Genomic DNA, 26,710 nt, shown 5'->3' with positions numbered 1-26,710 from the left:
CCCACGCAGACACAGGGAGAACTTGCAAACTCCACACAGGCAGTACCCGGAATCGAACCCGGGTCCCTGGAGCTGTGAGGCTGCGGTGCTAACCACTGCGCCACTGTGCCGCCCTCGCTGTCTTTCTCTCTCTGTCTCCATCGCTGTCTCCCTCACTATCTCCCTCGCTGTCTCCCTCGCAGTCTTTCTCGCTGTCTCTCTCGCTGTCTCTCACTGTCTCCCTCGCTGTCTCTCGCTCTCTCTCGTTGTCTCTCTCGCTGTCTCCCTCGCAGTCTCTCGCTGTCTTTCGCTGTCTCTCTCGCTATCTCCCACGCTGTCTCCCTCGCTGTCTCTAGCAGTCTCTCTCGCTGTCTCTCTCGCAGACTCCCTCACAGTCTCTCTTGCAGTCTCACTCGCTGTCTCGCTCGCTGTCTCTCTCGCTGTAACCCTCGCAGTCTCTGTCGCTGTCTCCCTTGCAGTCTCTCTCGCTGTCTCCCTCGCTGTCTCCCTCCCTGTCTCTCTCGCAGTCTCTCTCGCAGTCTCTCTCGCAGTCTCTCTCGCTGTCTCCCTCGCTGTCTCACTTGCTGTCTCCCTCGCACGCTCCCTCGCAGTCTCTCTCGCGGTCTCACTCGCTGTCTCCCTCGCTGTATCCCTCGCTGTCTCTCTCGCAGTCTCCCTCGCTTTCTCCAGCAGTCTCTCTCGCTGACTCTCTCGCAATCTCCCTCGCAGCCTCTCTTGCTGTCTCCCTCGCTGCCTCCCTCGGTGTCTGCCTCGCTGCCTCTCTCGCTGTCTCCCTCGCTGTCTCCCTCGCATTCTAACTCGCTGTCTCTCGCGCTGTCTCTCTCGCTGTCTCTCTCGCTGTCTGCTTCGCTGTCTCCATCGCTGTCTCCCTTGCTGTCTCTCGCTGTCTCTCGCTGCGTCCCTCGCTGTCTACCTCGCAGTCTCTCTCGCAGTCTCTCTCGCTGTCTCCCTCGCTTTCTCCCTCGCTGTCTCCCTCGCAGTCTCACTTGCAGTCTCTCTCGCAGTCTCTCTCGCTGTCTCTCTTGCAGACTCCCTCACGGTCTCTCTCGCAGTCTCTCTCGCTGTCTCCCTCGCTGTCTCCCTCGCTGTCTCTCTCTCTGTCTCCCTCGCTGTCTCCCTCGCTGTCTCCCTCGCAGTCTCTCTCGCTGTCTCTCTCGCTGTCTCTCACTGTCTCCCTCGCTGTCTCCCTCGCTGTCTCCCTCGCTGACTCCCTCGCTGTCTCTCGCTCTCTCTTGTTGTCTCTCTCGCTGTCTCCCTCGCAGTCTCTCGCTGTCTTTCGCTGTCTCTCTCGCCGTCTCCCTCGCCGACTTCCTCACTGTCTCTCTCGCAGTCACTCTCGCTGTCTCCTCGGCTGTCTCCCTCGCTGTCTCCCTCGCTGTCTCTCTCTCTGTCTCCCTTGCTGTGTCCCTCGCTGTCTCCTTCACTGTCTCCCTCGCAGTCTCTTTCGCTCTCTATCCCGCTGTCTCACTCGCTGTCTCCATCGCTGTCTCTCTCGCAGTCTCTCTTGCAGACTCCCTCGCAGTCTCTCTCGCTGTCTCCCTCGCTGTCCCCCTCGTTGTCTCTCTCTCTGTCTCCCTCGCTGTCTCCCTCGCTATCTCCCTCGCTGTCTCCCTCGCTGTCTCCCTCGCAATCTCTCTTGCAGTCTCTCTCGCAGTCTCTCTCGCTGTCTCTCTTGCAGACTCCCTCACAGTCTCTCCCGCAGTCTCTCTCGCTGTCTCCCTCGCTGTCTCCCTCGCTGTCTCTCTCTCTCTGTCTCCATCGCTGTCTCCCTCACTATCTCCCTCGCTGTCTCCCTCGCAGTCTTTCTCGCTGTCTCTCTCGCTGTCTCTCACTGTCTCCCTCGCTGTCTCTCGCTCTCTCTCGTTGTCTCTCTCGCTGTCTCCCTCGCAGTCTCTCACTGTCTTTCGCTGTCTCTCTCGCTATCTCCCACGCTGTCTCCCTCGCTGTCTCTAGCAGTCTCTCTCGCTGTCTCTCTCGCAGACTCCCTCACAGTCTCTCTTGCAGTCTCACTCGCTGTCTCGCTCGCTGTCTCTCTCGCTGTAACCCTCGCAGTCTCTGTCGCTGTCTCCCTTGCAGTCTCTCTCGCTGTCTCCCTCGCTGTCTCCCTCCCTGTCTCTCTCGCAGTCTCTCTCGCAGTCTCTCTCGCTGTCTCCCTCGCTGTCTCACTTGCTGTCTCCCTCGCACGCTCCCTCGCAGTCTCTCTCGCGGTCTCACTCGCTGTCTCCCTCGCTGTATCCCTCGCAGTCACTCTCGCTGTCTCCTCGGCTGTCTCCCTCACTGTCTCCCTCGCTGTCTCTCTCTCTGTCTCCCTTGCTGTGTCCCTCGCTGTCTCCTTCACTGTCTCCCTCGCAGTCTCTTTCGCTCTCTATCCCGCTGTCTCACTCGCTGTCTCCATCGCTGTCTCTCTCGCAGTCTCTCTTGCAGACTCCCTCGCAGTCTCTCTCGCAGTCTCTCTCGCTGTCTCCCTCGCTGTCCCCCTCGTTGTCTCTCTCTCTGTCTCCCTCGCTGTCTCCCTCGCTATCTCCCTCGCTGTCTCCCTCGCTGTCTCCCTCGCAATCTCTCTTGCAGTCTCTCTCGCAGTCTCTCTCGCTGTCTCTCTTGCAGACTCCCTCACAGTCTCTCCCGCAGTCTCTCTCGCTGTCTCCCTCGCTGTCTCCCTCGCTGTCTCTCTCTCTCTGTCTCCATCGCTGTCTCCCTCACTATCTCCCTCGCTGTCTCCCTCGCAGTCTTTCTCGCTGTCTCTCTCGCTGTCTCTCACTGTCTCCCTCGCTGTCTCTCGCTCTCTCTCGTTGTCTCTCTCGCTGTCTCCCTCGCAGTCTCTCGCTGTCTTTCGCTGTCTCTCTCGCTATCTCCCACGCTGTCTCCCTCGCTGTCTCTAGCAGTCTCTCTCGCTGTCTCTCTCGCAGACTCCCTCACAGTCTCTCTTGCAGTCTCACTCGCTGTCACGCTCGCTGTCTCTCTCGCTGTAACCCTCGCAGTCTCTGTCGCTGTCTCCCTTGCAGTCTCTCTCGCTGTCTCCCTCGCTGTCTCCCTCCCTGTCTCTCTCGCAGTCTCTCTCGCAGTCTCTCTCGCAGTCTCTCTCGCTGTCTCCCTCGCTGTCTCACTTGCTGTCTCCCTCGCACGCTCCCTCGCAGTCTCTCTCGCGGTCTCACTCGCTGTCTCCCTCGCTGTATCCCTCGCTGTCTCTCTCGCAGTCTCCCTCACTTTCTCCAGCAGTCTTTCTCGCTGACTCTCTCGCAATCTCCCTCGCAGCCTCTCTTGCTGTCTCCCTCGCTGCCTCCCTCGGTGTCTGCCTCGCTGCCTCTCTCGCTGTCTCCCTCGCTGTCTCCCTCGCATTCTAACTCGCTGTCTCTCGCGCTGTCTCTCTCGCTGTCTCTCTCGCTGTGTGCTTCGCTGTCTCCATCGCTGTCTCCCTTGCTGTCTCTCGCTGTCTCTCGCTCCGTCCCTCGCTGTCTACATCGCTGTCTCTCTCGCAGTCTCCCTCACTTTCTCCCTCGCTGTCTCCCTCGCTGTCTCCCTCGCTCTCTACCTCGCTGTCTCTCTCGCAGTCTCTCTCGCTGTCTCTCTCGCTGTCTCCCTTGCAGTCTCTGTCGCTGTCTCTCTCTCTGTCTCCCTCGCTGTCTCCCTCGCTGTCTCCCTCGCTGTCTCACTCGCTGTCTCATTCGCAGTCTCCTTCGCAGTCTCACTCGCGATCTCACTCGCTGTCTCATTTCGCTGTCTCCCTCGCAGTCTCTGTCGCTGTCTCCCTCGCTGTCTCACTCGCTGTCGGCCTCGCTGTCTCCATCGCTGTCTCTCTCGCTGTCTCTCACTGTCTCAATCGCTGTCTCCCTCGCTGTCTCCCTCGCTGTCTCTCTCGCAGTCTCTCTCGCTGTCTCTCTCGCAGTCTCTCGCTGTCTTTCGCTGTCTCTCTCGCCATCTCCCACGCCGTCTCCCTCGCTGTATCTAGCAGTCTCCCTCGCTGTCTCTCTCGCAGACTCCCTCGCAGTCTCTCTCGCAGTCACTCTCGCAGTCTCACTCGGTGTCTCCCTCGCAGTCTCTTTCGCTGTATCCCTCGCTTTCTCCCTCGCTGTCTCTCTCGCTGTCTCCGTCGCTGTCTCCCTTGCAGTCTCTGTCGCTGTCTCCCTCGCAGTCTCTCCCGCTGTCTGCCTCTCTTTCTCCCTCGCTGTCTCCCTCGCTGTCTCTCTGTCTGCCTCCCTTGCTGTGTCCCTCGCTTACTCCGTCGCTGTCTCCCTCGCAGTCTCTGTCGCTGTCTCCCTCGCTGTCACCCTCGCAGTCTCTGTCGCTGTCTCCCTCGCTGTCTCCCTCGCTGTCTCCCTCGCTGTCTCCCACGCTGTCTCTCTCGCTGTCTCTCTCGCTGTCTCTCACTGTCTCCCTCGCTGTCTCCCTCGCTGTCTCTCTCGCTGTCTCTCGCTCTCTCTCGTTGTCTCTCTCGCTGTCTCCCTGGCTGTCTCCCTCGCAGTCTCTCTCGCTGTCTCCTTCGCAGTCTCTCGCTGTCTTTCTCTGTATCTCTGGCTATTTCCCACGTTGTCTCCCTCGCTGTCTCCCTCGCAGACTCACTCGCTGTCTCGCTCGCTGTCTCCCTCGCTGTCTCTCTCGTAGTCTCTCTCGCAGTCTCTCTCGCTGTCTCCCTCCCTGTCTCTCTCGCAGTCTCTCTCGCAGTCTCTCTCGCTGTCTCGCTCGCTGTCTCCCTCGCTGTCTCTCTCGCAGTCTCTCTCGCAGTCTCCCTCGCAGTCTCTCTCGCAGTCTCACTCGCTGTCTCCCTCGCTGTTTCCCTCGCTGTCACTCTCGCAGTCTCCCTCGCTTTCTCTAGCAGTCTCTCTCGCTGACTCTCTCGCAGTCTCCCTCGCAGTCTCACTCGCTGCCTCTCTCGCTGTCTCCCTCGCTGTTTAACTCGCTGTCTCTCGCGCTGTCTCTTTCGCTGTCTGCTTGGCTGTCTCCATCGCTGTCTCTCTTGCTGTCTCTCGCTGTCTCTCGCTGCCTCCCTCGCTGTCCCTCTCGCTCTCTCTCGCTGTCTCTCTCGCTGTCACCCTCGCTGTCTCTCTCGCTGTCTCCTTAGCTGTCTCCCTCGCTATCTCCCTCGCTGTCTCTCTCGCTGTCTCTCGCTGACTCCATCGCTGTCTCTCTCGCTCTCTCTCGCTGTCTCTCTCGCTGTCACCCTCGCTGTCTCTCTCGCAGCCTCTCTCGCAGTCTCTCTCGCTGTCTCTCTCGCTGTCTTCCTCGCAGTCTCTCTCGCAGTCTCACTCGCTGTCTCCCTCGCTGTCTCTCTCGCAGTCTCTCTCGCAGTCTCTCTCGCCGTCTCTCTCGCCGTCTCCCTCACTGACTCCCTCACTGTCTCTCTCGCTGTCTCCTCGGCTGTCTCCCTCGCTGTCTCTCTCGCCATCTCTCTCGCCGTCTCCCTCGCTGACTCCCTCACTGTCTCTCTCGCTGTCTCCTCGACTGTCTCGCTCGCTGTCTCCCTCGAAGTCTCTCTCGCAGTCTCAATCGCTGTCTCTCTCGCTGTCTCCCTCACTTTCTCCCACGCTGTCTCCCTCGCTGTCTCTCTCTCTGTCTCCCATGCTGTGTCCCTCGCTGTCTCCTTCACTGTCTCGCTCACAGTCTCTTTCGCTGTCTCTCTCGCTGTCTCCATCGCTGTCTCACTCGCTGTCTCCCACGCTGGCTCCCTTGCTGTCTCTAGCAGTCTCTCTCGCAGTCTCTCTCGCTGTCTCCCTCGCTGTCTCCCTCGCTGTCTCTCTCTCTGTCTCCCTCGCTGTCTCCCTCGCTATATCCCTCGCTGTCTCCCTCGCTGTCTCGCTCGCAGTCTCTCTCGCTGTCTCTCTTGCAGACTCCCTCACAGTCTCTCTCGCTGTCTCTCTCGCTGTCTCCATCGCTGTCTCACTCGCTGTCTCCCACGCTGGCTCCCTTGCTGTCTCTAGCAGTCTCTCTCGCAGTCTCTCTCGCTGTCTCCCTCGCTGTCTCCCTCGCTGTCTCTCTCTCTGTCTCCCTCGCTGTCTCCCTCACTGTATCCCTCGCAGTCTCTCTCGCTGTCTCTCTCGCTGTCTCTCACTGTCTCCCTCGCTGTCTCCCTCGCTGTCTCCCTCGCTGACTCTCTCACTGTCTCTCGCTCTCTCTTGTTGTCTCTCTTGCTGTCTCCCTCGCAGTCTCTCGCTGTCTTTCGCTGTCTCTCTCGCTATCTGCCACGCTGTCTCCCTCGCTGTCTCTAGCAGTCACTCTCGCTGTCTCTCTCGCAGACTCCCTCGCGGTCTCTCTTGCAGTTTCCCTCGCTGTCTCGCTCGCTGTCTCTCTCGCTGTCACCCTCGCAGTCTCTGTCGCTCTCTCCCTCGCAGTCTCTCACGCTGTCTCCCTCGCTGTCTCTCTCGCAGTCTCCCTCGCTGTCTCACTTGCTGTCTACCTCGCAGTCTCCCTCGCAGTCTCACTCGCTGTCACCCTCGCTGTATCCCTCGCTGTCTCTCTCGCAGTCTCCCTCGCTTTCTCTAGCAGTCTCTCTCGCTGACTCTCTCGCAGTCTCCCTCGCAGCCTCTCTCGCTGTCTCCCTCGCTGCCTCCCTCGGTGTCTGCCTCGCTGCCTCTCTCGCTGTCTCCCTCGCTGTCTCCCTCGCTGTCTCCCTCGCTGTCTCTCTCTCTGTCTCCCTCGCTGTCTCCCTCGCTGTCTCCCTCGCAGTCTCTCTCGCTGTCTCTCTCGCTGTCTCTCACTGTCTCCCTCGCTGTCTCCCTCGCTGTCTCCCTCGCTGACTCCCTCGCTGTCTCTCGCTCTCTCTTGTTGTCTCTCTTGCTGTCTCCCTCGCAGTCTCTCGCTGTCTTTCGCTGTCTCTCTCACTATCTCCCACGCTGTCTCCCTCGCTGTCTCTTGCAGTCTCTCTCGCTGTCTCTCTCGCAGACTCCCTCGCAGTCTCTCTTGCAGTTTCCCTCGCTGTCTCGCTCGCTGTCTCTCTTGCTGTCACCCTCGCAGTCTCTGTCACTGTCTCCCTCGCAGTCTCTCACGCTGTCTCCCTCGCTGTCTCTCTCGCACTCTCTCTCGCAGTCTCTCTCGCTGTCTCCCTCGCTGTCTCACTTGCTGTCTACCTCGCAGTCTCCCTCGCAGTCTCACTCGCTGTCACCCTCGCTGTATCCCTCGCTGTCTCTCTCGCAGTCTCCCTCGCTTTCTCTAGCAGTCTCCCTCGCTGCCTCCCTCGGTGTCTGCCTCGCTGCCTCTCTCGCTGTCTCCCTCGCTGTCACCCTCGCTGTCTAACACGCTGTCTCTCGCGCTGTCTCTCTCGCTGTCTCTCTCGCTGTCTGCTTCGCTGTCTCCATCGCTGTCTCTCTTGCTGTCTCTCGCTGTCTCTCACTGCCTCCCTCGCTGTTTACCTCGCTGTCTCTCGCTGTCTCTCTCGCTGTCTCTCTCGCTGTCTCTCGCTCTCTCTCGCTGTCTCTCTCGCTGTCTCTCTTGCTGTCTCTCGCTCTCTCTCTGTCTCTCTCGCTGTCACCCTCGCAGTCTCTCTCCCTGTCTCCTTCGCTGAATCCCTCGCTGTCTCTCTCGCAGCCTCTCTCGCAGTCCCTCTCGCAGTCTCTCTCCCTGTCTTCCTCGCAGTCTCTCTCGCAGTGTCACTCGCTGTCTCCCTCGCTGTCTCCCTCGCTGTCTCTCTCGCAGTCTCTCTTGCAGTCTCTGTCGCCGTCACTCTCGCCGTCTCTCTCGCCGTCTCCCTCGGTGACTCCCTCACTGTCTCTCTCGCAGTCTCTCTCGCTGTCTCCTCGGCTGTCTCCCTCGCTGTCTCCCTCGAAGTCACTCTCGCATTCTCACTCGCTGTCTCCCTCGCTGTCTCCCTCTCTGTCTCCCTCGCTGTCTACCTCGCTGTCTCTCTCGCAGTCTCTCTCTCTGTCTGTCTCGCTATCTCCGTCGCTGTCTCCCTTGCAGTCTCTGTCAATGTCTCCCTCGCAGTCTCTGTCGCTGTCTCCCTCGCTGTCTCTCTCGCAGTCTCTCTCGCAGTCTCTCTCGCAGTCTCTCACGCTGTCTCCCTCGCTGTCTCTCTCGCAGTCTCTCTCGCAGTCTCTCTCGCTGTCTCCCTCGCAGTCTCACTCGCTGTCACCCTCGCTGTATCCCTCGCTGTCTCTCTCGCAGTCTCCCTCGCTTTCTCTAGCAGTCTCTCTCGCTGTCTGCCTCGCTGTCTCACTTGCTGTCTACCTCGCAGTCTCCCTCGCAGTCTCACTCGCTGTCACCCTCGCTGTATCCCTCGCTGTCTCTCTCACTGTCTCCCTCGCTGACTCCCTCGCTGTCTCCCTCGCTGACTCCCTCGCTGTCTCTCGCTCTCTCTTGTTGTCTCTCTTGCTGTCTCCCTCGCAGTCTCTCGCTGTCTTTCGCTGTCTCTCTCGCTATCTCCCACGCTGTCTCCCTCGCTGTCTCTAGCAGTCTCTCTCGCTGTCTCTCTCGCAGACTCCCTCGCAGTCTCTCTTGCAGTTTCCCTCGCTGTCTCACTTGCTGTCTACCTCGCAGTCTTCCTCGCTGTCTCTCTCGCAGTCTCTCTCGCAGTCTCTCTCGCTGTCTCCCTCGCTGTCTCACTTGCTGTCTACCTCGCAGTCTCCCTCGCAGTCTCACTCGCTGTCACCCTCGCTGTACCCCTCGCTGTCTCTCTCGCAGTCTCCCTCGCTTTCTCTAGCAGTCTCCCTCGCTGCCTCCCTCGGTGTCTGCCTCGCTGCCTCTCTCGCTGTCTCCCTCGCTGTCACCCTCGCTGTCTAACACGCTGTCTCTCGCGCTGTCTCTCTCGCTGTCTCTCTCGCTGTCTGCTTCGCTGTCTCCATCGCTGTCTCTCTTGCTGTCTCTCGCTGTCTCTCACTGCCTCCCTCGCTGTCTACCTCGCTGTCTCTCGCTGTCTCTCTCGCTGTCTCTCTCGCTGTCTCTCGCTCTCTCTCGCTGTCTCTCTCGCTGTCTCTCTCGCTGTCTCTCGCTCTCTCTCGCTGTCTCTCTCGCTGTCACCCTCGCAGTCTCTCTCCCTGTCTCCTTCGCTGAATCCCTCGCTGTCTCTCTCGCAGCCTCTCTCGCAGTCCCTCTCGCAGTCTCTCTCCCTGTCTTCCTCGCAGTCTCTCTCGCAGTGTCACTCGCTGTCTCCCTCGCTGTCTCCCTCGCTGTCTCTCTCGCAGTCTCTCTTGCAGTCTCTGTCGCCGTCACTCTCGCCGTCTCTCTCGCCGTCTCCCTCGGTGACTCCCTCACTGTCTCTCTCGCAGTCTCTCTCGCTGTCTCCTCGGCTGTCTCCCTCGCTGTCTCCCTCGAAGTCACTCTCGCATTCTCACTCGCTGTCTCCCTCGCTGTCTCCCTCTCTGTCTCCCTCGCTGTCTACCTCGCTGTCTCTCTCGCAGTCTCTCTCTCTGTCTGTCTCGCTATCTCCGTCGCTGTCTCCCTTGCAGTCTCTGTCAATGTCTCCCTCGCAGTCTCTGTCGCTGTCTCCCTCGCTGTCTCTCTCGCAGTCTCTCTCGCAGTCTCTCTCGCAGTCTCTCTCGCTGTCTCCCTCGCAGTCTCACTCGCTGTCACCCTCGCTGTATCCCTCGCTGTCTCTCTCGCAGTCTCCCTCGCTTTCTCTAGCAGTCTCTCTCGCTGTCTGCCTCGCTGTCTCACTTGCTGTCTACCTCGCAGTCTCCCTCGCAGTCTCACTCGCTGTCACCCTCGCTGTATCCCTCGCTGTCTCTCTCACTGTCTCCCTCGCTGTCTCCCTCGCTGTCTCCCTCGCTGACTCCCTCGCTGTCTCTCGCTCTCTCTTGTTGTCTCTCTTGCTGTCTCCCTCGCAGTCTCTCGCTGTCTTTCGCTGTCTCTCTCGCTATCTCCCACGCTGTCTCCCTCGCTGTCTCTAGCAGTCTCTCTCGCTGTCTCTCTCGCAGACTCCCTCGCAGTCTCTCTTGCAGTTTCCCTCGCTGTCTCGCTCGCTGTCTCTCTCGCTGTCACCCTCGCAGTCTCTGTCACTGTCTCCCTCGCAGTCTCTCACGCTGTCTCCCTCGCTGTCTCTCTCGCAGTCTCTCTCGCAGTCTCTCTCGCTGTCTCCCTCGCTGTCTCACTTGCTGTCTACCTCGCAGTCTCCCTCGCAGTCTCACTCGCTGTCACCCTCGCTGTACCCCTCGCTGTCTCTCTCGCAGTCTCCCTCGCTTTCTCTAGCAGTCTCCCTCGCTGCCTCCCTCGGTGTCTGCCTCGCTGCCTCTCTCGCTGTCTCCCTCGCTGTCACCCTCGCTGTCTAACACGCTGTCTCTCGCGCTGTCTCTCTCGCTGTCTCTCTCGCTGTCTGCTTCGCTGTCTCCATCGCTGTCTCTCTTGCTGTCTCTCGCTGTCTCTCACTGCCTCCCTCGCTGTCTACCTCGCTGTCTCTCGCTGTCTCTCTCGCTGTCTCTCTCGCTGTCTCTCGCTCTCTCTCGCTGTCTCTCTCGCTGTCTCTCTCGCTGTCTCTCGCTCTCTCTCGCTGTCTCTCTCGCTGTCACCCTCGCAGTCTCTCTCCCTGTCTCCTTCGCTGAATCCCTCGCCATCTCTCTCGCAGCCTCTCTCGCAGTCTCTCTCGCAGTCTCTCTCCCTGTCTTCCTCGCAGTCTCTCTCGCAGTCTCACTCGCTGTCTCCCTCGCTGTCTCCCTCGCTGTCTCTCTCGCAGTCTCTCTTGCAGTCTCTGTCGCCGTCTCTCTCGCCGTCTCCTTCGCCGTCTCTCTTGCAGTCTCTCTCGCAGTCTCTCTCGCCGTCTCTCTCGCCTTCTCCCTCGGTGACTCCCTCACTGTCTCTCTCGCAGTCTCTCTCGCTGTCTCCTCGGCTGTCTCCCTCGCTGTCTCCCTCGAAGTCACTCTCGCATTCTCACTCGCTGTCTCCCTTGCTGTCTCCCTCTCTGTCTCCCTCGCTGTCTACCTCGCTGTCTCTCTCGCAGTCTCTCTCTCTGTCTGTCTCGCTATCTCCGTCGCTGTCTCCCTTGCAGTCTCTGTCACAGTCACCCTCGCAGTCTCTGTCGCTGTCTCCCTCGCAGTCTCTCACGCTGTCTCCCTCGCTGTCTCTCTCGCAGTCTCTCTCGCAGTCTCTCTCGCTGTCTCCCTCGCTGTCTCACTTGCTGTCTACCTCGCAGTCTCCCTCGCAGTCTCACTCGCTGTCACCCTCGCTGTATCCCTCGCTGTCTCTCTCGCAGTCTCCCTCGCTTTCTCTAGCAGTCTCTCTCGCTGACTCTCTCGCAGTCTCCCTCGCAGCCTCTCTCGCTGTCTCCCTCGCTGTCTCTCGCTCTGTCTCCCTCGCTGTCTCCCTCGCTGTCTCCCTCGCTGTCTCCCTCGCTGTCTCCCTCGCTGACTCTCTCGCTGTCTCTCGCTCTATCTTGTTATCTCTCTTGCTGTCTCCCTCGCAGTCTCTCGCTGTCTTTCGCTGTCTCTCTCACTATCTCCCACGCTGTCTCCCTCGCTGTCTCTAGCAGTCTCTCTCTCTCTCTCCCTCGCTGTCTCCCTCGCTGTCTCCCTCGCAGTCTCTCTCGCTGTCTCTCTCGCTGTCTCTCACTGTCTCCCTCGCTGTCTCCCTCGCTGTCTCCCTCGCTGACTCTCTCGCTGTCTCTCGCTCTCTCTTGTTGTCTCTCTTGCTGTCTCCCTCGCAGTCTCTCTCGCTGTCTCTCTCGCTGTCTCTCACTGTCTCCCTCGCTGTCTCCCTCGCAGTCTCTCTCGCTGACTCTCTCGCAGTCTCCCTCGCAGCCTCTCTCGCTGTCTCCCTCGCTGTCTCTCGCTCTGTCTCCCTCGCTGTCTCCCTCGCTGTCTCCCTCGCTGTCTCCCTCGCTGTCTCCCTCGCTGACTCTCTCGCTGTCTCTCGCTCTATCTTGTTATCTCTCTTGCTGTCTCCCTCGCAGTCTCTCGCTGTCTTTCGCTGTCTCTCTCACTATCTCCCACGCTGTCTCCCTCGCTGTCTCTAGCAGTCTCTCTCTCTCTCTCCCTCGCTGTCTCCCTCGCTGTCTCCCTCGCAGTCTCTCTCGCTGTCTCTCTCGCTGTCTCTCACTGTCTCCCTCGCTGTCTCCCACGCTGTCTCCCTCGCTGTCTCTAGCAGTCTCTCTCGCTGTCTCTCTCGCTGTCACCCTCGCAGTCTCTGTCACTGTCTCCCTCGCAGTCTCTCACGCTGTCTCCCTCGCTGTCTCTCTCGCAGTCTCTCTCGCAGTCTCTCTCGCTGTCTCCCTCGCTCTCTCACTTGCTGTCTACCTCGCAGTCTCCCTCGCAGTCTCACTCGCTGTCACCCTCGCTGTATCCCTCGCTGTCTCTCTCGCAGTCTCCCTCGTTTTCTCTAGCAGTCTCTCTCGCTGCCTCCCTCGGTGTCTGCCTCGCTGCCTCTCTCGCTGTCTCCCTCGCTGTCACCCTCGCTGTCTAATATGCTGTGTCTCGCGCTGTCTCTCTCGCTGTCTCTCTCGCTGTCTGCTTCGCTGTCTCCATCGCTGTCTCTCTTGCTGTCTCTCGCTGTCTCTCACTGCCTCCCTCGCTGTCTACCTCGCAGTCTCTCTCGCAGTCTCTCTCGCTGTCTCTCTCGCTGTCTCTCGAACTCTCTCGCTGTCTCTCTCGCAGTCTCTAGCAGTCTCTCTCTCTCTCCCTCGCTGTCTCCCTCGCTGTCTCCCTCGCAGTCTCTCTCCCTGTCTCCTTCGCTGAATCCCTCGCTGTCTCTCTCGCAGCCTCTCTCGCAGTCTCCCTCGCTGTCTCCCTCGCAGTCTCTCTCCCTGTCTCCTTCACTGAATCCCTCGCTGTCTCTCTCGCAGCCTCTCTCGCAGTCTCTCTCGCAGTCACACTCCCTGTCTTCCTCGCAGTCTCTCTCGCAGTCTCTCTTGCAGTCTCTGTCGCCGTCTCTCTCGCCGTCTCCTTCGCCGTCTCTCTCGCAGTCTCTCTCGCAGTCTCTCTCGCAGTCTCTCTCGCCGTCTCTCTCGCCGTCTCCCCCGGTGACTCCCTCACTGTCTCTCTCGCAGTCTCTCTCGCTGTCTCCTCGGCTGTCTCCCTCGCTGTCTCCCTCGAAGTTACTCTCGCATTCTCACTCGATGTCTCCCTCGCTGTCTCCCTCTCTGTCTCCCTCGCTGTCTACCTCACTGTCTCTCTCGCAGTCTCTCTCTCTGTCTGTCTCGCTATCTCCGTCGCTGTCTCCCTTGCAGTCTCTGTCACTGTCTCCCTCGCAGTCTCTCTCGCTGTCTCCCTTGCTTTCTCCCTCGCTGTCTCCCTCGCTGACTCCTTTGCTGTCTCCCTCGCAGTCTCTTTCGCTGTCTCTCTCGCCGTCTCCCTCGCTGTCTTCCTCGCTATCTCCCTCGCTGTCACCCTTGCAGTCTCTGTCGCTGTCTCCATCGCAGTCTCTCTCACAGTCTCTCTCTCTGTCTCCCTCGCTGTCTCTCTCTCTGTCTCCCTTGCTGTCGGCCTCGCTGTCTCCACCGCTGTCTCTCTCGCAGTCTCTCGCTGTCTTTCGCTGTCTCTCTCGCAGTCTTTCTCGCTGTCTCTCTTGCAGACTCCCTCGCAGTCTCTCTCGCAGTCTCACTCTGTGTCTCCCTCCCTGTCTCCCTCGCTGTCTCCCTCTATGTCTCTCTCGCTGTCTCTCCCGCTGTCTCCCTCGCTGTCTCCCTCGCTGTCTCCCTCACTGTCTAACTCGCTGTCTCTCTCGCTGTCTCTCTCACTGTCTCTCTCGGTGTCTCCCTCGCACTCTCTTTCGCAGTCTCTCTCGCAGTCTCTCTCGCAGTCTCACTCGGTGTCTCCATCGCAGTCTCTCTCGCTATCTCCCTCGCTGTCTCCCTCGCTGTCTCTATCGCAGTCTCTCTCGCTGTCTCTCTCGTTGTCTCTGTCGCTGTCTCCCTTGCAGTCTCTGTCGCTGTCTCCCTCGCAGTCTCTCTCGCTGTCTGCCTCGCTTTCTCCTTCGCTGTCTCCCTCGCTGTCTCTCTCTCTGCCTCCCTTGCTGTGACCCTCGCTGACTCCTTCGCTGTCTCCCTCACAGTCTCTTTCGCTGTCTCCCTCGCTGTCTCCTTCGCTGTCACATTCGCAGTCTCTATCGCTCTCTCCCTCGCTGTCTCCCTCACTGTCTCCCTCACTGACTCCCTCGCTCTGTCTCGCTGTCTCTCTCGCATTCTCTCTCACAGTCTCTCTCGCTGTCTCCCTTGCAGTCTCTGTCGCGGTCTCCCTAGCAGTCTCTCTCGCAGTCTCTCTCGCTGTCCCCCTCGCTCTCTCCCTCGCTGTCTCTCTCGCAGTCTCCCTCGCTGTCTCCCTCGCTGTCTCCCTCGCTTTCTCCCTCGCTGTCTCCCTCGCAGTCTCTCTCGCTGTCTCTCTCGCTGTCTCTCAGTGTCTCCCTCGCTGTCTCCCTCGCTGTCTCCCTCGCTGTCTCTCTCGCTCTCTCTCGTTGTCTCTCTCGCTGTCTCCCTGGCTGTCTCTTTCGTAGTCTCTCTCGCTGTCTCCCTCGCAGTCTCTCGCTGTTTTTTGCTGTCTCTCTCGCTATCTCCCACGCTGCCTCTCTCGCTGTCTCTCTCGCAGACTCCCTCGCAGTCTCTGTTGCAGTCTCACTCAGTGTCTCCCTCGCAGTCTCCCTCGCAGTCTCCCTCGCAGTCTCGCTCGCTGTCTCCCTCGCTGTCTCTCTCGCAGCCTCTCTCGCAGTCTCTCTCGCTGTGTCCCTCGTTGTCTCACTTGCTGTCTCCTTCGCTGTCTCCCTCGCTGTCTCCCACGCTTTCTCTCTCGCTGTCTCTCTCGCAGCCTCTCTCGCAGTCTCACTCGCTGTCTCCTTCGCTCTCTCCCTCGCTCTCTCTCTCGCAGTCACTCTCGCTGTCACCCTCGCTGTCTCTCTCGCAGCCTCTCTCGCAGTCTCACTCGCTGTCTCCCTCGCTCTCTCCCTCGCTGTCTCTCTCGCAGTCTCTTTTGCAGTCACTCTCGCAGTCTCTCTCGCCGTCTCCCTCGCCGTCTCCCTCGCAGTCTCTCTCGCAGTCTCTCTCGCAGTCTCTCTCGCCGTCTCTCTCGCCGTCTCCCTCGCTGATTCCCTCACTGTCTCTCTCGCAGTCACTCTCGCTGTCTCCTCGGCTGTCTCCCTCGCTGTCTCCCTCGAAGACTCTCTCGCAGTCTCACTCGCTGTCTCCCTCGCTGTCTCCCTCGCTGTCTCCATCGCTGTCTCTCTCGCTGTCTCTCTCACTGTCTCTCTCGCTGCCTCCGTCGCTGTCTCCCTTGCAGTCTCTGTCACTGTCTCCCTCGCAGACTCTCTCGCTGTCTCCCTCGCTTTCTCCCTCGCTGTCTCCCTCGCTGTCTCTCTCTCTGTCTCCCTTGCTGTGTCCCTCGCTGTCTCCTTCACTGTCTCCCTCGCAGTCTCTTTCGCTCTCTCTCTCGCTGTCTCACTCGCTGTCTCCATCGCTGTCTCTGTCGCTGTCTCCCTCGCAGTCTCTCGCTGTCTTTCGCTGTCTCTCTCGCTGTCTCCCACGCTGTCTCCCTTGCTGTCTCTAGCAGTCTCTCTCTCTGTCTCTCTTGCAGACTCCCTCGCAGTCTCACTCGCAGTCTCTCTCGCTGTCTCCCTCGCTGTCTCCCTCGCTGTCTCTCTCTCTGTCTCCCTCCCTGTCTCCCTCGCTATCTCCCTCGCAGTCTCTCTTGCAGTCTCTCTCGCAGTCTCTCTCGCTGTCTCTCTTGCAGACTCCCTCACAGTCTCTCTCGCAGTCTCTCTCGCTGTCTCCCTCGCTGTCTCCCTCGCAGTCTCTCTCTCTGTCTCCCTCGCTGTCTCCCTCACTATCTCCCTCGCTGTCTCCCTCGCAGTCTTTCTCGCTGTCTCTCTCGCTGTCTCTCACTGTCTCCCTCGCTGTCTCCCTCGCTTTCTCCCTCGCTGACTCCCTCGCTGTCTCTCTCGATGTCTCTCGCTGTCTCTCGTTGTCTCTCTCGCTGCCTCCCTCGCAGTCTCTCGCTGTCTTTCGCTGTCTCTCTCGCTATGTCCCACGCTGTCTCCCTCGCTGTCTCTAGCAGTCTCTCTCGCTGTCTCTCTCGCAGACTCCCTCGCAGTCTCTCTTGCAGTCTCACTCGGTGTCTCCTTGGCAGTCTCCCTCACAGTCTCCCTCGCTGTCTCGCTCGCTGTCTCTCTCGCTGTCTCGCTCGCTGTCTCTCTCGCTGTCACCCTCGCAGTCTCTGTCGCTGTCTCCCTCGCAGTCTCTCTCGCTGTCTCCCTCGCTGTATCCCTCACTGTCTCTCTCGCAGTCTCTCTCGCCGTCTCTCGCTGCCTCCCTCGCTGTCTCTCTCGCTCTCTCTCGCTGTCTCTCTCGCTGTCACCCTCGCAGTCTCTCTCGCTGTCTCCTTCGCTGTCTCTCTCGCTGTCTGCCTCGCAGTCTCTCTCGCTGTCTCCCTCGCAGTCTCCCTCAAAGTCTCCCTCGCTGTCTCCCTCGCTGTCTCTCTCGCATACTCTCTCACTGTCTCTCTGGATGTATGTCTCGCAGTCTCTCTCACAGACACTCTCGCTCTCTCTCTCACAGTCTCTCTCGCTGTCTCTATCGCTGTCTCTCTCGCTGTCTCCCTCATTGTCCCCCTCACAGTCTCTCTCGCTATCTATCTCGCTGTCTCTCTCACAGACTCTCTCGCTGTCTCTCTCGCAGTCTCTCTCGCAGTCTCTCTCGCTATCTCTCTCGCTGTCTGTCTCGCTGTCTCTCTCGCAGAATCTCTCGCAGTCTCTCTCGCAGTCTCTCTCGCAGACTCTTTCGCTGTCCCTCTCGCGGTCTCTCTCGATGTATCTCTCGCTGTCACCCTCGCTGTCTCCCTCGCTGTCTCCCTCGCTGTCTCTCTCGCTGTCTCTCTCGCAGTCTCTCTCGATGTCTTTCTCACTGTCTATCTCGCTGTCTCTCTCAATGTCTTGCTTGCTGTCTCCCTCGCTGTCTCTCTCGCTGTCTCTCTCGCAGACTGTCTGGCTGTCTCCCTCGCTGTCTCTCTCGCTGTCTCCCTCACTGTCTCCCTCGATGTCTCCCTCGCTGTCTCTCTCGCTGTCTCTCTCACTGTCTCCCTCGCTGTCTCCCTCGCTGTCTCCCTCGCTGTCTCTCTCACTGTCTTCCTCGCTGTCTCTCTCGCTGTCTCTCTCGCTGTCTCTCTCGCAGTCTCTCTCGATGTCTCCCTCCTTGTCTCTCTCGATGTCTCTCTCAATGTCTTGCTTGCTGTCCCCCTCGCTGTCTCTCTCGCTGTCTCTCTCGCAGTCTCTCTGGCTGTCTCCCTCGCTGTCTCTCTCGCTGCCTCCCTCGCTGTCTCCCTCGCAGAGTCTCGCTGTCCTTCTCGCAGTCTCTCTCGCAGTCTCTCTCGCAATCTCCTTCGATGTCTCTCTCACTGTCTCTCTCGATGTCTCCCTCAAAGTCTCTCTCGCTGTCTCCCTCACAGTCTCTCTCGATGTCTCCCTCGCTGTCTCTCTCGCTGTCTCTCTCGCTGTCTCTATCGATGTCTCCCTCGATTTCTCCCTCGCTGTCTCTCTCGCAGTCTCTCTCGCTATCTCCCTTGATGTCTCTCTCGCTGCCTCCCTTGTTGTCTCCCTCGCTGCCTCCCTTGTTGTCTCCCTCGCAGACACTCACAGCCTCTCGCTGTCTCTATCGCTGTCTCTCTTGCAGTCTCTCTCGCAGTCTCTCTCGCAGTCTCTCTCGCTGTCTCTCTCGCTGTCCCTCTTGCAGTGTCTCTCGCACTCTCCCTCGATGTCTGCCTCGCTTTCTCTCTTGCAGTCTCTCTCGCAGTCTCTCTCGCTGTCTCTCTCGCTGTCTCTCTCGCTGTCTCCCTCGCAGTCTCTCTCGCTGTTTCCCTCGATGTCTCCCTCGCAGTTTCTCTCGCATTCTCTCTCAAAGTCTCTGTCGCTGCATCTCTCGCAGCCTCTCTCACTGTCTCTCTCGCAGTTTCTCTCACTGTCTCTCTCACTGTCTCTCTCGCTGTCTCTCTCGCAGTCTCCTTCGCTGTCTACCTCGCTGTCTCCCTTGCAGCCTCTCTCGCAGCCTCTCTCGCAGTCTCTCTCGCATGCACTCTCGCAGTCTCTCTCGCTGTCTCTCTGGCAGTCTCTCTCGCTGTCTCCCTCGCTGTCTCCCTCGCTGTCTCCCTCGCTGTCTCCTTCGCAGTCTCTCTCGCTGTCTCCCTCGCTGTCTCTCTCGCTGTCCCTCTCGCAGTCTCTCTCGATGTCTCTCTCGATGTCTTGCTTGCTGTCTCCCTACGCTGTCTCTCTTGCTGTCTCTCTTGCTGTCTCTCTCGCAGTCTCTCAGGCTGTCTTCCTCGCTGTCTCTCTCGCTGCATCCCTCGCTGTCTCACTCGCAGTCTCTCGCTGTCCCTCTCGCAGTATCTCTCGCAGTCTCTCTCGCAATCTCCCTCGATGTCTCTCTCGCTGTCTCTCTCGCTGTCTGCCTCGCAGTCTCTCTCGCTGTCTCCCTCTCATACTCTCTCGCTGTCGCTACGGATGTCACTCTCGCTGTCTCTCTCACAGTCTCTCTCGCTTTCTCTATCGCTGTCTCACTCGCTGTCTCCCTCATTGTCTCCCTCACAGTCTCTCTCGCTGTCTCTCTCGCTGTCTCTCTCGCAGTCTCTCTCGCAGACTCTCTCGCTGTCTCTCTCGATGTCTCTCCTCAGTCTCTCTCGCAGTCTCTCTCGCTATATCTCTCGCTGTCTCTCATGCTGTCTACCTCGCTGTCTCTCTCACAGTCTCTCTCGCAGTATCTCTCGCTGCCTCTCTCGCAGTCTCTGTCGCTGTATCTCTCGCAGTCTCTCTCACTGTCTCTCTCGCTGTCTATCTCGCTATCTCTCTCACAGACTCTCTCGCTGTCTCCTTCGCTGTCTCCCTCGCTATCTCCCTCGCTGTCTCCCTCGCAGCCTCTCTCGCATGCTCTCTCGCAGTCTCTCTCGCTGTCTCTCTGGCAGTCTCTCTCGCTGTCTCCCTCACTCTCTCCCTCGCTGTCTCCCTCGCAGTCTCCCTCGCTGTCTCCAGCGCAGTATCTCTCGCAGTCTCTGTCGCTGTCTCCCTCACCATCTCCCTTGTTGCCTCACTTGCTGTTTCCCTCACACTCTCTCTCGCTGTCTCCCTCGCTGTCTCCCTCGCTGTCTCACTCGCTGTCTCTCTCGCTGTCTCTCTCGATGTCTCTCTCGCTGTCTCTCTTGCTGTCTCTCTCGATGTCTTGCTTGCTGTCTCCCTCGCTGTCTCTCTCGCTGTCTCTCTCACTGTCTCTCTCGCAGTCTCTCTGGCTGTCTCCCTCGCTGTCTCCCTCACAGTCTCTCGCTGTCCCTCTCGCAGTCTCTCTCGCAGTCTCTCTCGCAATCTCCTTCGATGTCTCTCTCGCTGTCTCTCTCGCTGTCTGCCTCGCAGTCTCCCTCGCTGTCTCCCTCGCAGTCTCCCTCACAGTCTCCCTCGCTGTCTCCCTCTCTGTCTCTCTCGCATAATCTCTCGCTGTCTCTCTGGATGTTTGTCTCGCTCTCTCTCTCACAGACACTATCGCTGTCTCTCTCCTCAATCTCTCTCGCAGTCTCTCTCGCTATATCTCTCACTGTCTCTCATGCTGTCTACCTCGCTGTCTCTCTCACTGTCTCCCTCACAGTCTCTCTCACAGCCTCTCTCGCTGTCTCCCTCACCGTCTCCCTCGTTGTATCCCACGCAGTCTCTCTCGCAGTCTCTCTCGCTGTCACCCTCGCTGTCTCCCTCGCTGTCTCTCTCGCAGTCTCTCTCGATGTCTCCCTCGCTGTCTCCTTCGCTGTCTCCCTCGCTGTCTCCCTCGCTGTCTCCCTCGCTGTCTCTCTCGATGTCTCCCTCGCTGTCTCCCTCGCTGTCTCTCTCGCTGTATCTCTTGCAGTCTCTCTCGCAATCTCCCGAGAAGCATCCCTCGCTGTCTCTATCGCTGCCTCTCTCGCAGTCTCCTTCGCTGTCTCTCTCGCAGTCTCTCTCGCTGTCAACCTCGCTGTCTCCCTCGCTGTCTCTCTCGCAGTCTCTCTCGATGTCTCCCTCGCTGTCTCCTTCGCTGTCTCCCTCGCTGTCTCCCTCGCTGTCTCTCTCGCAGTCTCTCTCGCAGTCTCTCTCGCTGTCACCCTCGCTGTCTCCCTCGCTGTCTCTCTCGCAGTCTCCCTCGCTGTCTCCCTCGCTGTCTCCCTCGCTGTCTCTCTCGCAGTCTCTCTCGCAGTCTCTCTCGCTGTCACCCTTGCTGTCTCCCTCGCTGTCTCCCTCGCAGAGTCTCGCTGTCCTTCTCGCAGTCTCTCTCGCAGTCTCTCTCGCAATCTCCTTCGATGTCTCTCTCACTGTCTCTCTCGATGTCTCCCTCAAAGTCTCTCTCGCTGTCTCCCTCACAGTCTCACTCGATGTCTCCCTCGCTGTCTCTCTCGCTGTCTCTCTCGCTGTCTCTATCGATGTCTCCCTCGATTTCTCCCTCGCTGTCTCTCTCGCAGTCTCTCTCGCTGTCTCCCTTGATGTCTCTCTCACTGCCTCCCTTGTTGTCTCCCTCGCTGCCTCCCTTGTTGTCTCCCTCGCAGACACTCACAGCCTCTCGCTGTCTCTATCGCTGTCTCTCTTGCAGTCTCTCTCGCAGTCTCTCTCGCAGTCTCTCTCGCTGTCTCTCTCGCTGTCCCTCTTGCAGTGTCTCTCGCACTCTCCCTCGATGTCTGCCTCGCTTTCTCTCTTGCAGTCTCTCTCGCAGTCTCTCTCACTGTCTCCCTCGCAGTCTCTCTCGCTGTTTCCCTCGATGTCTCCATCGCAGTTTCTCTCGCTTTTTCTCTCAAAGTCTCTGTCGCTGCATCTCTCGCAGCCTCTCTCACTGTCTCTCTCGCAGTTTCTCTCATTGTCTCTCTCACTGTCTCTCTCGCTGTCTCTCTCGCAGTCTCCTTCACTGTCTACCTCGCTGTCTCCCTTGCAGCCTCTCTCGCAGCCTCTCTCGCAGTCTCTCTCGCATGCACTCTCGCAGTCTCTCTCGCTGTCTCTCTGGCAGTCTCTCTCGCTGTCTCCCTCGCTGTCTCCCTCGCTGTCTCCCTCGCTGTCTCCTTCGCAGTCTCTCTCGCTGTCTCCCTCGCTGTCTCTCTCGCTGTCCCTCTCGCAGTCTCTCTCGATGTCTCTCTCGATGTCTTGCTTGCTGTCTCCCTACGCTGTCTCTCTTGCTGTCTCTCTTGCTGTCTCTCTCGCAGTCTCTCAGGCTGTCTTCCTCGCTGTCTCTCTCGCTGCATCCCTCGCTGTCTCACTCGCAGTCTCTCGCTGTCCCTCTCGCAGTATCACTCGCAGTCTCTCTCGCAATCTCCCTCGATGTCTCTCTCGCAGTCTCTCTCGCAGTCTCTCTCGCTGTCTCTCTCGCTGTCTGCCTCGCAGTCTCTCTTGCTGTCTCCCTCTCATACTCTCTCGCTGTCGCTACGGATGTCACTCTCGCTGTCTCTCTCACAGTCTCTCTCGCTTTCTCTATCGCTGTCTCTCTCGCTGTCTCCCTCATTGTCTCCCACACAGTCTCTCTCGCTGTCTCTCTCGCTGTCTCTCGCGCAGACTCTCTCGCAGTCTCTCTCGCTGTCTCTCTCGCTGTCTCTCTCGCAGTCTCTCTCGCAGACTCTCTCGCTGTCTCTCTCGATGTCTCTCCTCAGTCTCTCTCGCAGTCTCTCTCGCTATATCTCTCGCTGTCTCTCATGCTGTCTACCTCGCTGTCTCTCTCACAGTCTCTCTCGCAGTATCTCTCGCTGCCTCTCTCGCAGTCTCTGTCGCTGTATCTCTCGCAGTCTCTCTCACTGTCTCTCTCGCTGTCTATCTCGCTATCTCTCTCACAGACTCTCTCACTGTCTCCTTCGCTGTCTCCCTCGCTATCTCCCTCGCTGTCTCCCTCGCAGCCTCTCTCGCATGCTCTCTGGCAGTCTCCCTCGCTGTCTCCCGCGCTGTCTCTCTCGCTGTCTTCTTCGCAGTCTCTCTCGCTGTCTCTCTTGCTGTCTCTCTCGATGTCTTGCTTGCTGTCTCCCTCGCTGTCTCTCTCGCTGTCTCTCTCACTGTCTCTCTCGCAGTCTCTCTGGCTGTCTCCCTCGCTGACTCTCTCGCTGCCTCCCTCGCTGTCTCCCTCACAGTCTCTCGCTGTCCCTCTCGCAGTCTCTCTCGCAGTCTCTCTCGCAATCTCCTTCGATGTCTCTCTCGCTGTCTCTCTCGCTGTCTGCCTCGCAGTCTCCCTCGCTGTCTCCCTCGCAGTCTCCCTCGCAGTCTCCCTCGCTGTCTCCCTCTCTGTCTCTCTCGCATACTCTCTCGCTGTCTCTCTGGATGTTTGTCTCGCTCTCTCTCTCACAGACACTATCGCTGTCTCTCTCCTCAATCTCTCTCACAGTCTCTCTCGCTATATCTCTCACTGTCTCTCATGCTGTCTACCTCGCTGTCTCTCTCACTGTCTCCCTCACAGTCACTCTCACAGTCTCTCTCGCTGTCTCCCTCACCGTCTCCCTCGTTGTATCCCACGCAGTCTCTCTCGCAGTCTCTCTCGCTGTCACCCTCGCTGTCTCCCTCGCTGTCTCTCTCGCAGTCTCTCTCGATGTCTCCCTCGCTGTCTCCTTCGCTGTCTCCCTCGCTGTCTCCCTCGCTGTCTCCCTCGCTGTCTCTCTCGATGTCTCCCTCGCTGTCTCCCTCGCTGTCTCTCTCGCTGTATCTCTTGCAGTCTCTCTCGCAATCTCCCTCGAAGCATCCCTCGCTGTCTCTATCGCTGCCTCTCTCGCAGTCTCCTTCGCTGTCTCTCTCGCAGTCTCTCTCGCTGTCACCCTCGCTGTCTCCCTCGCTGTCTCTCTCGCAGTCTCTCTCGATGTCTCCCTCGCTGTCTCCTTCACTGTCTCCCTCGCTGTCTCCCTCGCTGTCACCCTCGCTGTCTCCCTCGCTGTCTCTCTCGCAGTCTCCCTCGCTGTCTCCCTCGCTGTCTCCCTCACTGTCTCTCTCGCTGCCTCCCTCACAGTCTCTCGCTGTCTCTCTCGCAGTCTCCCTCGCACTCTCTCTCGCTGTCTCTATCGCTGCCTCTCTTGCTGTCTCGCTTGCTGTCTCCCGCGCTGTCCCTCTCGCAGTCTCTCTCGCAGTCTCTCTCGCAGTCTCTCTCGCTGTCTCTCTCGCTGTCTCCCTCGCACTCTCTCTCGCTGTCTCTATCGCTGCCTCTCTCGCTGTCTCCCTCGCTGTTTCCCTTGCAGTCTCTCTCGCAGTCTCTCTCGCAGTCTCTCTCGCAGTCTCTCTCGCTGTCTCTCTCGCTGTCTCTCTCGATGTCTCTCTCGCAGTCTCCCTCGCTGTCTCTCTCGATGTCTCTCTCAATGTCTCTCTCGATGTCTCTCTCTCAGACTGTCTCACAGTCTCCCTTGATGTCTCTCTCGCAGCCTCTCGCTGTCTCTATCGCTGTCTCTCTCGCAGTCTCTCTCGCCGTCTCTCTCGCAGTCTCTCTCACTGTCTCTCTTGCAGTCTCTCTCGCACTCTCCCTCGATGTCTCCCTCGCTTTCTCTCTCGCAGTCTCTCTCGCAGTCTCTCTCGCTGTCTCCCTCGTTGTCTCCCTGGCAGTCTCTCTCGCTGTCTCCCACTCAATCTCCCTCGCTGTCTCTCTCGCAGTCTCTCTCGCAATCTCCCTCGCTGTCTCTCTCGCAGTCTCTCTCGCTGTCTCCCTTGATGTCTCTCTCGCTGTCTCCCTCATTGTCTCCCCCGCAGTCGCTCACAGCCTCTCGCTGTCTCTATCGCTGTCTCTCTCGCAGTCTCTCTCACAGTCTCTCTCGCAGTCTCTGTCGCTGTCTCTCTTGCAGTCTCTCTCGCACTCTCCCTCGATGTCTCCATCGCTTTCTCTCTCGCTGTCTCTCTCGCAGTCTCTCTCGCAGTCTCTCTCGCTGTCTCCCTGGCAGTCTCTCTCGCTGTCTCCCTGACTGTCTCCCTCGCTGTTTCCCTGGCAGTCTCTCTCGCAGTCTCCCTCGCTGTCTCTCTCGCAGTCTCTCTCGCTGTCTCTCTCGCTGTCTCTGTCGCTGTAACTCTCGCAGTCTCTCTCGCTGTCTCTCTCACTGTCTCTCTCGCAGACGCTCTCGCAGTCTCTCTCGCAGACTCTTTCGCTGTCCCTCTCGCGGTCTCTCTCGCAGTCTCTCTCGCAGACTCTCTCGCAGTCCCTCTCGCAGTCTCTCTCGCAGTCCCTCTCACAGTCTCTCTCGCAGTCTCTCTCGCAGTCTCTCTCGTTGTCTCTCTCACTGTCTCTCTCGCAGACTCTTTCGCTGTCCCTCTCGCGGTCTCTCTCGATGTATCTCTCGCTGTCTCCCTCGCTGTCTCCCTCGCTGTCTCCCTCGCTGTCTCTCTCGCAGTCTCTCTCGCAGTCTCGCTCACAGACTCTCTCGCTGTCTCCTTCGCTGTCTCCCTCGCTGTCTCCCTCGCTGCCTCTCTCGCAGTCTCTCTCGCAGTCTCTCTCGCTGTCTCTCTCACTGTCTCTCTCGCAGCCTCTCTCGCAGACTCTTTCGCTGTCCCTCTCGCAGTCTCTCTCGATGTATCTCTCGCTGTCTCCCTCGCTGTCTCCCTCGCTGTCTCCCTCACTGTCTCTCTCGCTGTCTCTCTCGCTGTCTCTCCCGCTGTCTCTCTCGATGTCTCCCTCGCTGTCTCCCTCGCTGTCTCTCTCGCTGTATCTCTTGCAGTCTCTCTCGCAATCTCCCGAGAAGCATCCCTCGCTGTCTCTATCGCTGCCTCTCTCGCAGTCTCCTTCGCTGTCTCTCTCGCAGTCTCTCTCGCTGTCACCCTCGCTGTCTCCCTCGCTGTCTCTCTCGCAGTCTCTCTCGATGTCTCCCTCGCTGTCTCCTTCACTGTCTCCCTCGCTGTCTCCCTCGCTGTCACCCTCGCTGTCTCCCTCGCTGTCTCTCTCGCAGTCTCCCTCGCTGTCTCCCTCGCTGTCTCCCTCACTGTCTCTCTCGCTGCCTCCCTCACAGTCTCTCGCTGTCTCTCTCGCAGTCTCCCTCGCACTCTCTCTCGCTGTCTCTATCGCTGCCTCTCTTGCTGTCTCGCTTGCTGTCTCCCGCGCTGTCTCTCTCGCAGTCTCTCTCGCAGTCTCTCTCGCAGTCTCTCTCGCTGTCTCTCTCGCTGTCTCCCTCACTGTCTCTCTCGCTGCCTCCCTCACAGTCTCTCGCTGTCTCTCTCGCAGTCTCCCTCGCACTCTCTCTCGCTGTCTCTATCGCTGCCTCTCTCGCTGTCTCCCTCGCTGTTTCCCTTGCAGTCTCTCTCGCAGTCTCTCTCGCAGTCTCTCTCGCAGTCTCTCTCGCTGTCTCTCTCGCTGTCTCTCTCGATGTCTCTCTCGCAGTCTCCCTCGCTGTCTCTCTCGATGTCTCTCTCAATGTCTCTCTCGATGTCTCTCTCTCAGACTGTCTCACAGTCTCCCTTGATGTCTCTCTCGCAGCCTCTCGCTGTCTCTATCGCTGTCTCTCTCGCAGTCTCTCTCGCCGTCTCTCTCGCAGTCTCTCTCACTGTCTCTCTTGCAGTCTCTCTCGCACTCTCCCTCGATGTCTCCCTCGCTTTCTCTCTCGCAGTCTCTCTCGCAGTCTCTCTCGCTGTCTCCCTCGTTGTCTCCCTGGCAGTCTCTCTCGCTGTCTCCCACTCAATCTCCCTCGCTGTCTCTCTCGCAGTCTCTCTCGCAATCTCCCTCGCTGTCTCTCTCGCAGTCTCTCTCGCTGTCTCCCGTGATGTCTCTCTCGCTGTCTCCCTCATTGTCTCCCCCGCAGTCTCTCACAGCCTCTCGCTGTCTCTATCGCTGTCTCTCTCGCAGTCTCTCTCACAGTCTCTCTCGCAGTCTCTGTCGCTGTCTCTCTTGCAGTCTCTCTCGCACTCTCCCTCGATGTCTCCATCGCTTTCTCTCTCGCTGTCTCTCTCGCAGTCTCTCTCGCAGTCTCTCTCGCTGTCTCCCTGGCAGTCTCTCTCGCTGTCTCCCTGACTGTCTCCCTCGCTGTTTCCCTGGCAGTCTCTCTCGCAGTCTCCCTCGCTGTCTCTCTCGCAGTCTCTCTCGCTGTCTCTCTCGCTGTCTCTGTCGCTGTAACTCTCGCAGTCTCTCTCGCTGTCTCTCTCACTGTCTCTCTCGCAGACGCTCTCGCAGTCTCTCTCGCAGACTCTTTCGCTGTCCCTCTCGCGGTCTCTCTCGCAGTCTCTCTCGCAGACTCTCTCGCAGTCCCTCTCGCAGTCTCTCTCGCAGTCCCTCTCACAGTCTCTCTCGCAGTCTCTCTCGCAGTCTCTCTCGTTGTCTCTCTCACTGTCTCTCTCGCAGACTCTTTCGCTGTCCCTCTCGCGGTCTCTCTCGATGTATCTCTCGCTGTCTCCCTCGCTGTCTCCCTCGCTGTCTCCCTCGCTGTCTCTCTCGCAGTCTCTCTCGCAGTCTCGCTCACAGACTCTCTCGCTGTCTCCTTCGCTGTCTCCCTCGCTGTCTCCCTCGCTGCCTCTCTCGCAGTCTCTCTCGCAGTCTCTCTCGCTGTCTCTCTCACTGTCTCTCTCGCAGCCTCTCTCGCAGACTCTTTCGCTGTCCCTCTCGCGGTCTCTCTCGATGTATCTCTCGCTGTCTCCCTCGCTGTCTCCCTCGCTGTCTCCCTCACTGTCTCTCTCGCTGTCTCTCTCGCTGTCTCTCCCGCTGTCTCTCTCGATGTCTCCCTCGCTGTCTCCCTCGCTGTCTCTCTCGCTGTATCTCTTGCAGTCTCTCTCGCAATCTCCCGAGAAGCATCCCTCGCTGTCTCTATCGCTGCCTCTCTCGCAGTCTCCTTCGCTGTCTCTCTCGCAGTCTCTCTCGCTGTCAACCTCGCTGTCTCCCTCGCTGTCTCTCTCGCAGTCTCTCTCGATGTCTCCCTCGCTGTCTCCTTCGCTGTCTCCCTCGCTGTCTCACTCGCTGTCTCTCTCGCAGTCT

The sequence above is a fragment of the Heterodontus francisci genome, chromosome 33 (assembly GCF_036365525.1).
Source record: "Heterodontus francisci isolate sHetFra1 chromosome 33, sHetFra1.hap1, whole genome shotgun sequence".
Taxonomy (NCBI): domain Eukaryota; kingdom Metazoa; phylum Chordata; class Chondrichthyes; order Heterodontiformes; family Heterodontidae; genus Heterodontus; species Heterodontus francisci.
Note: the sequence above shows the minus strand (reverse complement) of the source record.